Consider the following 13,307-nt stretch of genomic DNA (forward strand, 5'->3'; position numbering starts at 1 on the left):
TCAGACTAGATGATCTGCTCAGGTCCCTTCTGATCCTAGAAACTATGAAACTGTCTAAAGGACCAAGCCTAGTGTGGCAACTATTGAACCTAGGGTATTGGAATAGGACAGCAACCATGCAAAAGCCCAGACAGAAAGCCATTTCCCCACAGCTACCATCACTGAAGCAAATCCATTGGGCCCTGCCTCTCCCAATGCCTGCCTGAAGCCAACCTCCCCTGGTTCTGGCACCTAGTCTGAGGAGGCAGAGAGCATCTGCACTCGCACAGAGGGAGAGCCAGACAGGAGGGGAAAGGAGCAGGCGGGCAACAAGGACTGTGTACAGCTTGAGCTCTGTTGGAACAAGTTGAAGAGACACCCTGGCACCGGCCCTGCCCCAACAAGCGGGCTGGCCCCTTTCCTTACTACCATGTTGTCTTCAGGCCTTGACTACCACAGGAAAGGCAGCTTCACAACAGCACAGCTACCTCCCTCAGGGCACAAAAGCAAGTTAACTCTCAGCAGAGCTCGAACCTACTCAGCCATAAAGAGGCGCCCTCCCACGCACACTGGATCAATGCCACTTCCACTGGGCCAGCAGGAAGCAACTGCCAGAAATCGCCAGCACCACATGGCTACTACCAGACTTACAGGGGGAGTTCCCCCAGGAGATCTGCTACTAATGGCCCACAGGGATCCACACAGGAGTGTTCACAATTAACAAGCTCCATCTCTTTGCAGGCAACTCCTTAGTCTCAATACGACTAGCCTCCCTCCCCTCCTGGCATCCACGACCTTCCATCTCAGGTCAGCTGCCTTTTACAATGGGTTGGGAGAAAGACAACTGCACTTCCCTCCACCACACCCCTGGAATTCATAACATACCTACCCACCCCGGCCCACCCCCACAATCAGAGACCACTACTACAGCAATTCAGCATCCTTAGGTAACTTCCCCTCAGAACAAGGACTTACAGATCCCAAGTGACAACGCACCCAAACATCGCTGTCCTCCTGTCTCCAAATCTACTTTTCGCCTGCCGGCATCTAGCAGCATCTGGCCAACGGCTCCTGAAACATGAGAAAGGAAACTCAGTGTCAGGCACCTATCAGTGACACGCGCAAGTCTACATGGGCATGCGCGGAGCAATACACAGCCACACGCCAGGGCTGGAGCCAGCAGCACCCTGCCAAGGCACTGGGCTGCTACCTTACGGCAGGACAGCTTCAGAAATCATGGCAGGGTTGCACCTTTCCCCTCAGCTATATCCCTATCTAGCACTTGCATACAGCCCCTCTTACTCCAGGAAGACTGTAGTCAGCAAAGCAGCCCAGGCAAGATAAGCTCAGGCTGCTGACTTTTCTGAATCTGCTGGCAGCAGCACCACAGCTGAGGCCCCATGCACATGATACCTGGGATCTCCCTTTGGATACTTTCCTAAGATTATGGAGGAGGCCTCATTTTAGAGCAAAGCGGAGTGGAGTGGAGAGGAGGGGAGGCTCACACATGTGAGCAGACAGGGCTATCTGAGCAAGGGTGGGCTGAGCAGAGGAGAAAACAAGCCCCTAAAATTGGGTGCACAGCACAGGCCAGCTCTGCCCCCTGTTCATTAAGCTGTCAGCAACCTTGTGTCAAAGGCAGGCTGTGGCCCTGAGGCTGCCAGCCAGAGCAGCTCACGGCAACCCGATGTCATAGCAGGATGTAGCTCCTGGTCAGAGGCCTGGTTCATTCTGTCCCTTGGACCTGCCCTCTCCACCTCCCAGCAGCAATACTTCTTAAGAGTCATCACCTTCCTGTTCCTAAGCTAACCCCTGCAGCAGCTCAAATCCCCTTCCAGAGGTCATTAACAGATGAAAACATACTGGGACAAATCATGTGCGGCAACAACTCCAAGACTTCCAGCAGTCAGGTTCAGCAGCAAACACGTGGAGGGACAGAGGACACTGGGGTAACAGCAATTCATTTCTTTTACACAGAGTACTGGGGGAGACGCCTCTCAAACTTACACCCCTTCCCTCTCCCAAAGGGGACGCACAGACCCTGGCTCTCAGTCACCAAGTGCCAGTCTAGCACAGCCAACAACTCCTGGGATCCTGTAAAGCTCATGACAGCTCAGTTTCTTTCCCTCTTCTCAGCCTCGGCAGAATAGCCATGACTTTGGAGTTAAAGCTTCCTCACACCTATAAACCTGGCTACCATGCATGAGGGGCTGCCCCTTGCTTTAGCTTCCTGTCTCCTTTTCTAAAAATCTCTTTTGATCCAGCAAGGCAGTCAGGAAGGCTAATATAACAGGTACCATAAGGTATCTGATATTCATAACCATCCCCGATTTCACCACAATCCAGGTTCCTCCTCAGGCAGTCTTTCATTAAAGAGCTGTTCCTGGGGCAGCATAATACCAAACAGCCCAGGTGCCTGGCAAAGCCTGGCTCCTACTAAGAGCTGTTCTCCAAAACGAGGATCACTGTTTCTTCAGCTCAGCCTCACTCCAGTTCCCTGGACACCTATCCTATTACTTACTGTGGTTTCAATTTCAACAGCACTTTACATCCTGAATCCCTTTCTAAACTTCAATGGTGCTCAGAAGTCACTGCATCCACACATTACAGAAATGTAGCGCCAGCCGAACAGCAGCTCACAGCACCACTATACAACAGGTTAGGATGCGAGGCAAAGAACCCGATATCCAACTAAAAGGTAGGGTGAATACAAGTGATGAAGAAAATAGCCAAGCTAGGATGTGGTCAGACATGCAACCCTAGCACCCTAATTTTAAGAAGAACTAAAGGCTCTTTAACAGCTCCAGGCAAGGTAGACATGTACCTTATGGATTAACTGAATCAGAGGTGCATAAGCTTTCATGAGCAACAGCTGCTTGATCAGATGCTGATTCATCTCCAATTTAATTAGTCCACAAGATGTACATCTACCCTGCCTTCTGCTTGACTTAGACTAAAGCAACTAATTGCCTCTCTCTCTAAGGACTCCAGCTAATATTGCCCAAAGAGTGGCTCAGACAGAAAGGTCATCTACCAAGTCATCTGGGTCACTTCCTACTGCACAACATGGTGGTTGAAGGCAAATATCAGAGCAGCACAAGCCTGCTTGAACTTGTGCTGTGATCTCAACAGACCTCTAAGGTGGTCTGGCAGCAAGTCTCTGGTTTACATATATTCCCTCCCCCAAACACACTACATATTTGTGTCCCCTGTTTTTTTATCCCTTCCCAAAACAAAACCTCCTAGTATCTGTGCTCCTACAGCTCTGCTCTATAGGCAGAACTAAGGATGCATCCTGAGGCAGAAGCAGCAGCAATAAAGCAAGGACATTTAGCAGCTTTGCTGCAAGTCTTTAAAAGGGAGATACATTAGCATCTCCCGTGTTCTTAGGGAATAGTTCACAGGGGTCAGGTGAGTGGTCAGCACTTCCAGAGGATTGGAGTTGGGGCCCTGACAGCACAAGCACAATCAAGTGTTGACACAAGGTCACGTCCTAGGCAAATGCTAGCAAAACCCAAGGAGGGTGTTAGGGCACCAGTGCCCTAACTCCTCACTCTGTGAGCAGCAAGGCAAGAGCTGCAGCAAGCAAGCAGCTTGGAGAACAGCAAGAAAGTGACTGGACAAAGCTTTTAAACAAGTCATTAAGCAGGAATCTCCTTCCTCAGTGCTCTGCCAGCTCATGTTCTGGGGGCAGACATGGGAGGGAGAAAGAGTAACCTATAAAATGCCTTCTTGGGATCTAGAATCTAAAATGAAGCACTGAAGCACACAAAGCAAGAACAGTTACATTTTGGCCAGTGTTCTCAGCCCTCATAAAAGGTATTCCATAAACGTGATCTAATCCCCAGCAATCCACGCCAGCTGCCCTGTTGAATCCCACAGCCCAAGATGTCACTCACCCCATAATGATATCAGGGACCCAAAGGACCATTACACTGTTGCAGGGGTTGTCAATGCTGCAGAATAGGAGACTCATTCCAGGGCAGCACAGCTCTGGGTAATGTTGCACTCCATTAAATACCTAATGAAATGGAGCAGCTCCCCCCAACATGGTCTCACCTACACCCACGTTGTTTTAATTCACCCAATCTGGTTTGGAAATTGACAAAGGTAAATCAGTGTAACCCTCCTACATGGGCACTCCCAGTTCAGCTAGAGGGCACCCCATAATGAACTGATATCAAAGCACTTAAAATTGAACTAAGAATGCCTGCACAAGAGACGTGCTAATTATCCATACAACAGTTTTACTGATTAAGCTAAACAGACTTCAGAAGCTGTGTGTGAAGAAGGCCTGAGTCTCCCATGAATAATTTACTGATAACCCATTTTTGCTATCAGCATAAAATCAACCCGATGTTAAAAACTATTTCCCTACCCCCCAGCTCAGGTAGGCAGCACCCTGCTAAGAACAATGGGGTGACACGATATCCCCTACCTCTGCCAGCCTACCTCTTGCAGGCAAAAGGGAGTAGCAGCTACCCATTCCTGTTCCCAACACTGCACATTGGCCTGAAGACAACCAATAAATCTGGAATAATTATTTCCCTCCAAATCTGTCCAAAATGCAGTTGCAGAAACACTAAAAAACAGTCTCCCTTGAAGGGTCTCAGCAGGAGACCAAGTCCTTCCCTCCTAAGCTGCCCTTAGAAGCAACTCTTTCTCATCAGTGACAGCTATCCTGCAAAGTTACAAGCAGTTACAATTTCATTCGGTTGCTGTTGGCTGGACTGGGCCACTCTGAAGCTCTGGCCACCAGGTAACATATTCTAGATAGACACATGGGATACAGCAGCAGCAGTTGTTGGGAAAGAAGAAATTACAATTTCTCCCAACCCATGCTATTAGAAGCTCAGCCCTATTAATGATGCATTTCCTTTCTGGCAATGGATCAAGTGTTTTATCCTTACCTCAGATCAGCATCTTTAGTATCTTACAATTCTTAGAACATATTTCTTTCCAATAGCACTTCCTCCCTAACTGCTCGAACATTAATGGATCTGTGTTCATAATATCCACCCAACAACCAGGTGAGCAAAAGCTAGATCCATTTCACAGGTGGAGAAACTGAACCACAGGAAGCTTGCACAAAAAACTGCAAAAAAGTCAGTGGCAGAGCTGGGAATTGATCAAAAGACACGATGGGCTCTGACACGGGTTTCACTCCCATGCTGAAGTGTATTTGCAGGAAGCTTCATATGGAGAAGTCACCAGTGTGGGGGGAACTGACCTCTGGAAATTAAGTTGCAGGCATAATGTCATGCTGTGATTTCCACTGGACAGACTCACACACCTCTGTCCAGAAAACACATGGTTGGGGGTGAGGGGAGGGGAGGAAGAGGGAAGAGAGGGCGAGCACACAGAGAAGCAGATAAATGAGCAGCAGCGAGTCAAATGTTCTCATATTTTAAATAAGTGAAAAATACAGCTCCAATTCTGACTTCCTACTGGAAGAAGGATATTTATGTCAGGCTCCATTTTCACTGCTCCTAGGGTTCAACTGCAGTAAGAACTGGTTTGGTTTAATTACCCTTTCACCAACAGATGGTCAGAGATGTGAGGCAGAGGATGGCATAGGCCTAGCCATTGTGTGGATTTACAGCTGCATCTGGGGCTGAATAATTAAGTGCATGTCCACGATTCCAGCTGCAGAGTTCACATGGCAGACACCATTTTTGGCCCCAGGGGAATGTTCCCTTCCCCTGTTCTCCAGAACCCAGTGAAAGAAGCAGCACCGGCCAACAGCAGATGAGAACCAGCATGGCATGACCTCACTCCCTGTTCCTTCTGAAAGAGCTTCACACACCAGCCAGCTGGAAGTCCTACATTTCCTAGGGGGCAAAGTCAAATTTAAAAGCATTGCCATGGAAACCAGAGCCATCCTCTCTGTCATCCATCACAGAAAGCTTTTTAGGAAAGGAATGTTCCATATTCTGTACAGCACTGCGAACACAGCTTGCAGCTGAAATCAAATTGCAGCAAAAATCTACCAGTTTGGGGCCATGTAAGAACAGTGCCAGAGTGGTCCCTGGATGGAGATTCCTTCCCTTCCCTCCATCTAGCCCAGGTATTGCTTATGAAAGCTCTCCTCAAGCACAGCCTGTAACAGCGCTTGACCAACTAGTACTGAAAGGAAGGCCATTATTGACAGAAATTGAGGTGTAGTCAGGAGCAAAAAGCCCATTAAACTAGAAGAGAGGAATACAAAGCTGACCCTGAGCTTCCACAAAAGCCTTCTCTGTTCAGTGACCACATCCGGCAATCCTCACCCTCTGGAAGTTAGGAGTGGAGCTGCTGCCCAATCTTTCACTGGAACAGGGTGGCCATTCTTCATTCTACTACCTGCATCCATGCCTCTCTTTATTCAAGGACTTACTAATGCTGGATGGTGAAGTCACCCTGGCACCATAAGCACCTATACATGTAAAGCAAGGCTGCTCTGACACGCTGTAATTACAGCGTGTCAGAGCAGACTTGATTAATTGAGTCTGCTGGAACATGATAATTACCATTCTCCAGCAGACTCCAGCATCATGCGTATTGGTGTCTTTGTGCTGAAAAATGGTGGTGAGGGTACTTTAACTACAGCTCGTTTGATGAGCATGTCTATAAATGCCCCATGTGACCACACAGCCCCTCAGCCTTCCACCATCTGGTCCATGGTCACTGCTGTCCCTGGTACAAGTGCAGGTCATCTGTGTCACAGTGCACAGCACTTCACCTGGATCAGAGCAGGCTGATTTACGTGCTGGAAGCAATAGTTTCTCTACGCCATGTGGTCAGAATAAGGAGGAAAAAGTACACTGGGGCTAGCTAATTCAGGTCCAAGCCAGAGGCCAGAGCATGCACAGAATTCCCCTGCTCCCAGCTCTGTTAGAGGCAGGGCGGTACAATCACTGTAGTGGGGTGGAGACCCAGAGTGCATCCCTTTGGCATTGAAGTAAACTAGCCAGAGTTTGCCACCCACAGTTCTCTCAGCCTCCAGCCCAGCTCAGTTGCTTAGGGGACTGTGCTAGAGTCCACACTTTCTAAGACAGCCACAATCCATCCCAGGCCCAAGCTAAGGGCAACTGTAGGCTCACTCAGCCTCTTTTTGCAAGCTGCACTCCTAGGCAGGGGTATATCACTCCCTCCCCTAAAGAGCAGAGGGCACTGCTTCCTCTACCAGGACAGCAGTATAAAGGGAACATCAATCAAGAAGGCTGTCTGCCCCCTTTCCAAAAGTTGTGCTCTCCCTTCCCAGACCCATTCCTTACTTCTGATAGCATTCTGCTTGCTTTCCCTGCAGCATCAAGCTGCGCAGCCATCCTTCCTATGGCTGTGCTGAAGTTTACACATATTACCTAGCTCAGGGCCAGCCTGCACAGCTAGAACAAGGGCAGGATTTTTAACCACCAAATACCTAATGACCTCATGCTGGGGAGAGCTGCAACAAAGACTTCTGTGGAAAATGAAGTTTATTTTCTACCTATGTGGACTTTTACCATCTTTAAATTTTCCCTGAGCCTGAGGAAGGGCACATGTACCTGAAAGCTTGCAGAAAAACACTTTTTTTTGCAATTTCTTAGTTGGTCTAATAAGAGGTATCAACTCTGAACCAACAGCTGTAGAGTTTTGCAATGAAGACCTGGCACTTCAGGCTTACCATGAAATCAACTTGCCAAGGGCAACACCAGGCCCCGCAGCTGAAGCTGACATGGCCATAAAGCTAAGTGCCTAGTCTCCAATGTGATTCCCCACGCCGCCAACCAGGACAGATCATGGTTAGTTACAAGGAGGTTAAATCTATACCTGCTTCAGCAGTGAAAAAAGTCCTCAGCCTCCTCAAAAAGCAAGAGCTGCTTCACAGAGCCTCCTTTCTCTGACTGAGCTCGCTGCAGGCCTTGCTGCACATTAAGTCCACATTTCCAGCTTGCCTGCTGATCTCCCTACCCCTCCTCACACACACCATCCTTAAAGCTGCTGCAACTTGGAAGAGAGGTTGTCTGGCTGGCTTCGGCCCCATGGCTCCTAAAGGAGGCAGGCTGCCCTGTTACAGTTCAGTGCCAAACTGTAAAACACATTCAAGAAACTGAGAGTCCAGTGCTCATCTGTGGGATGTGGTTATTTTGCTGAGAGGGCTGTGCTGACCAAACTTGTGAAGCACAGGCTGCTCATTTGCTCTGCCTCGTCCAGCAGCCACACACAGGGCCCTGCAAAGTCCACAACCATGGGCTGCAGAATCTGCTATGGACAAAGGAACCACAGCAACCCTCCTGGAACACCAGGGCTTGGGACAACATATTGATTATTGCGACCTACTGCCAATCAGAGTAGATATGCAACTTTATACACAAACTAAATCAAATACAGAAAGAAAGTGCATGTGAGCAAATGAGTGAGTGCACAAATATTCGTGCATACAAGTTCACTCAGTCAGATACTGTGAAAGAACATGCAGAAAGTAGAATACAAGGAGGAGAGAAATCAGAATACAAAAGAAAAGGGAGGTGGGGGAAAGAGACAGATCGATAGATGGGGGATGGGGTAGTGCTAAGAGCGGAAAGCAAATGAGCATTAAACTCATAAGAGCAAAGGGGGGGGTCACAAAAGCTAATTCAGGTAATAAGACTCTATAGTCCCTATTTAAACCACAGGTAACAAGAGTCCAGTTTGTCCTGTGCTCCCTCCATTCCCCTCATTAGCCACAAGGGGGAGCTCTAGCTATTTTCTGAGAGCTGTTCACTGCCTGAATCATAGGAGTTGGAATATTGTCCCAACTGCACAGGAAATACGGGAGGAAAAAGGGGTTACAGAGTGCACATGTGCACACATGCATGTTTCTTTTACTGAATGGATAAACTGTATAGTTGGGAGAGAAGTTGGGCACAGAGTGAAGAAGTGACCTGAGGAAAGAGGGCACTTTGTGCCTGAAAGCTCATCTAACATCTCTCCTGACTACAGTTGGTCCAATAAAAGATATCACCAAAAACCCTTGAACTGTAAGAAGCAGCTGTCTCACGTGGAGGTTTTGGATCAAAACCCTACAACCCCTGACACAACATGCAAGGCAGCCTGGATTCTGAATTTAAGAACTGGCTACATCTATCTGCAACTTTTCTTTAACAGTGACTGATGGGAAATTAAAGGAACCATTCTTCCCTCTCCCTAGCCAATATTATCTCCCTTTCACTTCAGTTCCCTGCAAAACCCTCCCAGTTACCTGAAGAGCACCAACTCCTATAGCAAAACCCCCAAGGATGACAGCAACAGCCTCTCTCACAGCAAACAAGGAGTAAGCCAAAACGCACAACAGCTAGTCATGGTCACAGGGTCAATCAATAGCATCAAGAGAGCTATTTCAGACTTAAGAAGACCTAAAGACCAGAGGTACACAAATCAAGTGATGGAGTGCAAGGGAGAAGAAAACCCAGTGGGAGTGATTTCTGGGCCTTTTCTGACCACAAGGCCTCAGATGAGAGTCCTACGATGAAAACCATATGTTGTTGTATAGAGCACTGTTGTTCCTGCCACCTCAATAATTCATTACTCAACTAGGACTACACTCAACTGGACACACCAATAGGGACAACGTGAGTGAACATCAGTGCCAGCTGCACAGGGGTGCTCAAACTCTGGCCCACTGGCAAGATCTAGCCTGTGGAGCTGTCATCCAGCCTGTGGGGCTTTCATATGTGTGGGGCTTTCATATGGTCCAGAAATTTGGCAGCTGGGAGGCGGGGATCAGTGGCAGTGCTAATTACCATTCCCCTGCTGCTAAATTTCCAGAGCCATGGGGGGCACCAGAGGCCAGATAACATGGCTGTGCTCACTAGATCAGTCCAGCCCAGGAACCAACTTCATACGTGGGATCTGGCATGCAGAGCAAGAAGTTTGGCTGCCACTGGCAACAGATCTGGAAACTGGCTAGGGAGGAAACAAGAACTACCTTGGCAAACCGAAGTGCTCCAGAAAGCCTGATGCACATTGGGAGCAAGAAAGGCCTATCGTAGATGGCAGCGGTTTTGCTTTGAGAGAGACTGGCCTGGATTGCAGTCACAGCCCTTGGGGTGGCTGGGAGTTCCCAAGAAGGGAACTGCAGAGACCGAGAGTCTCCCCCAGGGCAGACAATACACCAAAAGGAAGTGTGTTTCCTGTTGTTTCCTCCAAAAGCCATGAGCACAGTCCCACAGGAATCAGACTGCTCCTCCGGGCCATGGCAGAATTCACCCCCCACCCCCACCCCAGACAATGAAGTCTTAGGCCTTGCCAGGGCAGATGGCTTACATGGCCAGGCTGCCACATGCCTGCTCCTCCCAGGATGTTCGGAAGAGGGTCACAGTATCACATGTCTGCATCCCCGCAACTACAGTCATCACTCAACTTTCATACTGTTTGACCTCCAGTCCTGGAGGTGCTACCAAGGCACTGGTTGCTTCAGATTTGAGCAACAGAAAGAGGCAGGAGTAACAGAGCCAAACCCTCATTTAAATCAAATAAATAAATAAAAAATTACCCCCTAGGCCCTAGGGGTTCTTAACCTGGGGTCCACGGACCCCCAAGGGGTCTGTGGATAGATTTCAGGGGGTCCATGAACTTGGATGGGAAAAAAATTACATCTTTATTTTCACTAACCTCTAACTGAAATTTAGCATTTCCTTCAATTATGAATGTAGGCAAAATGAATGTATTTTGATAACTGTATTTCAATATAATTGGTTTCCTTTGTAATCCTATGTATTTTATTTCATGCATTTAAAAACATTATTCTGAGAAGGGGTCCATAGGCTTCACCAGACGGGGTCCATGGCACAAAAAAAGTTAAGAAACCTTGGCTTAGGGGGATTGGATGCATGGCAATGAGACATTCAAATCTCTGACTTGAAGGATCAGCTGCATGGGTCAAAGGCTCTGGAGCCTCTCCTACTCTCTCCTTCCACTATTTCATCTGCACTTTGTACCAAGTGCTGCAGGATGGCATGAGCCACCCAATCATCTGCCACTTGGGCTGGAGCCTGCAGGGGAACGAATTTACCTTAACTGGCTTTACTGCTCAAAATTAACTCCTCCCTTCCCCCGATACACACATCCAAGCAAACAGCCAGATCATTCAGAGGCAGCAGGCTCGAGTTATTTTGCTGCACCTATTCAGGCAATGTTGCTGCTAGGACATGCCCCTGGAGTGACTCCGTGCCACTCCATGCTCTTGCCGCATTCCTCATGTGGTTTAGCAGAGACTTGGCTGCTGCGCTTCCACACGCGAGAAGTCTGAACCCTGAATGCCGTCTGAGCGCACAGCCCCAGCTCCGCCCCCCCTTCCCCTTCCCCTTCCCATGCCTGCAGGCCTCCAGGTGTGGCCAGGAATGGCACAAGCTACACACCAAACACACCTTTGATGTGGAGCTGAAAGCATGTAGCTGCAGGGCATGAACAGCACGCCGCCTGCTGCGCGCTGACTTGCTGCGCAGGAATGTGGTCTACGACCGCAGCCCGAGAAAGGCAAACACACCACATTCCACGCAAGGCAGGCGGCACAAACAAGCAGGCCAGCCCACGCACCCACCTGGCTGCCTTCATACCCACCAGCCTGGCCACTTAGCCCTGCCTTGGCCACAAGTCCAACTAGCCAACGGACAGCGAGAGCAACCGTATTTCCCAGAGCTGTAGGGCAAGGCAACCAGCATAGGGCACGTTAACAAGGGAAAAATACAAGCCACGGAGTTGAGGGGAAGGAGAGAATCTATCTGTGCACAAGTAACATCCAGAGCCAGGCAGAGCTGAGGAGTAGCCCCAGAAGGCATTTCCCTCCTTCTCCTAGATATAAGTTAATGGACAACCTTGCGAGTGAGTCTTGGTGACAGAAATGGGTAGAGTTCAACAAAGGTGCAAAGCCAATGGGTGCATTTGGGCACAAAGCCACTGTGAAAGGCCAGGGTCTTCAGCTTCTTGCAAGAGACCTTAGTTTTCTTTATTGAGTGTCTGGTCTCACACGCAACCTTGCCTTAAGGTACAAAACAACTCTCTGCCCTCAATGGGGCAGCAAAGGTGAAGGGGATCTGGCAGGAGAAACTGCTCTGTGCTCAGTTATACAAGATGCCTCCTTCTCCACGTCAGTGCACCGCATAGTCACTTGTGCCAAAACAAGCAGAACCCAGTCGGAGCACAAAAATCTCAGGTGCTTGGTAACCTTTGTGCAAGGCAATCTTCTCACACAGCCTCAGTGGGCTCAACAGAGTTACAAATGCACCCTAGCTCCCTAGCCAGGAAGCTACTTCTCTCTCACCCTTTTCTTGAGGTTATTAAGTAGCAACACTATCCCCAACTAGAACTAAAGGGCTACCACATCCCTACAGCAGAACTGGAACCTGGCAGAGGGAAGAGCAGAGCTACTGCTCCCTAATCCCAGAAGATCCAGAGCATAGCAGTGGTAATTTAGTGGCAGATGAGCTGCACTCACTAGAGGTAGAGCTTGGAAAAGAGGAAGAGGACATTCACCTATGGATAACAGAAGGTTGCAGAGGAGGGAAGTGCACCCCTAGGAGAAAGGAGCTCAGAGATGGTTTTAGGACAGTCTTTCTCCACCTCACGCATTCCTCTTAAAGATCCAAAGAGCAGACAGCTAGGAACTGTTCAGTGTTTGGGGACAACACCACACTAGATGGGGTCTCCCCACCTACACGGACCCCACAAGATAGTGGCACTAAGAATAGGAATTATAAAGATATCTAGCCCTCAGGATGCAGGCAGGAACCAGCAGAGTGTACAGAAGCACCAAAGTCACAGGGAGTAGAAGACAGTGCTTCCTCAGCACTAACCACGTGTACCAAGAAAACCCATCTCAGCCTTCATGCAGAGGAAGGAAGCCCCTTCCGCTGCTACCAGTTGCCAAGGGCCACCCCCAGCAACCCATGCTCACTCCAGCTGCTCCCAGACTCCCAGGTCTCAACGGTGCAAGCTGCAATGGCTGAACTCTGCAAGCATTCAGATCTCCCTCTCCTGCTTCCAGGAATAGGCATCGTCTTTGCAGCTTCCCTTCTCCCTCCCCCATCCCACATTTATTTTTTCAGATGTGTAATACCCTCTCAAGGTGCAGCCCTCATCCTGCCACTGGTAGGCGGGTGAATGGGGGAAAAGGGCCCTTTATAATTGTAGTGTTGCAATCTGCCAGCCCGGCCAGGCAGCCTGTTCCCGCCTGCACTGTATTAAATACCTTATAACTGATTACACCCCCATGGGGCATGATTAGCAGTCTCCAGAGAACAAAGTCTACTTTTATAAGAATAAGAACAGACACGTACTGCTAACCTACTACACAGCTGGGCAGGGGAAAAAATAGAAGGAGACAAGCA

At 49.0% G+C, this 13,307-nt stretch overlaps 1 protein-coding gene across 9 annotated transcripts in view; it reads right to left on the bottom strand.

Annotated features, from left to right (window-relative positions):
- Positions 1–13,307, bottom strand: part of TJAP1 (tight junction associated protein 1) — a 44,382-nt gene that overhangs the window by 19,362 nt on the left and 11,713 nt on the right. For 5 of the 9 annotated variants that reach the window (XM_019549691.1, XM_019549686.1, XM_019549688.1 and 2 more), the window contains one exon: positions 976–1,050. The exons of 2 other annotated variants lie outside the window; for them this stretch is intronic. The gene's annotated coding sequence lies outside the window, so the exon portion shown is untranslated. Of the gene's footprint in view, positions 1–954; positions 1,051–13,307 lie in introns of all 9 variants that reach the window. 2 more of the 9 variants (XM_019549687.1, XM_019549690.1) reach the window with 1 other exon arrangement.

Source organism: Crocodylus porosus, unplaced genomic scaffold, assembly GCF_001723895.1.
Source record: "Crocodylus porosus isolate Cpor-Errol unplaced genomic scaffold, CroPor_comp1, whole genome shotgun sequence".
NCBI classification, from domain to species: domain Eukaryota; kingdom Metazoa; phylum Chordata; order Crocodylia; family Crocodylidae; genus Crocodylus; species Crocodylus porosus.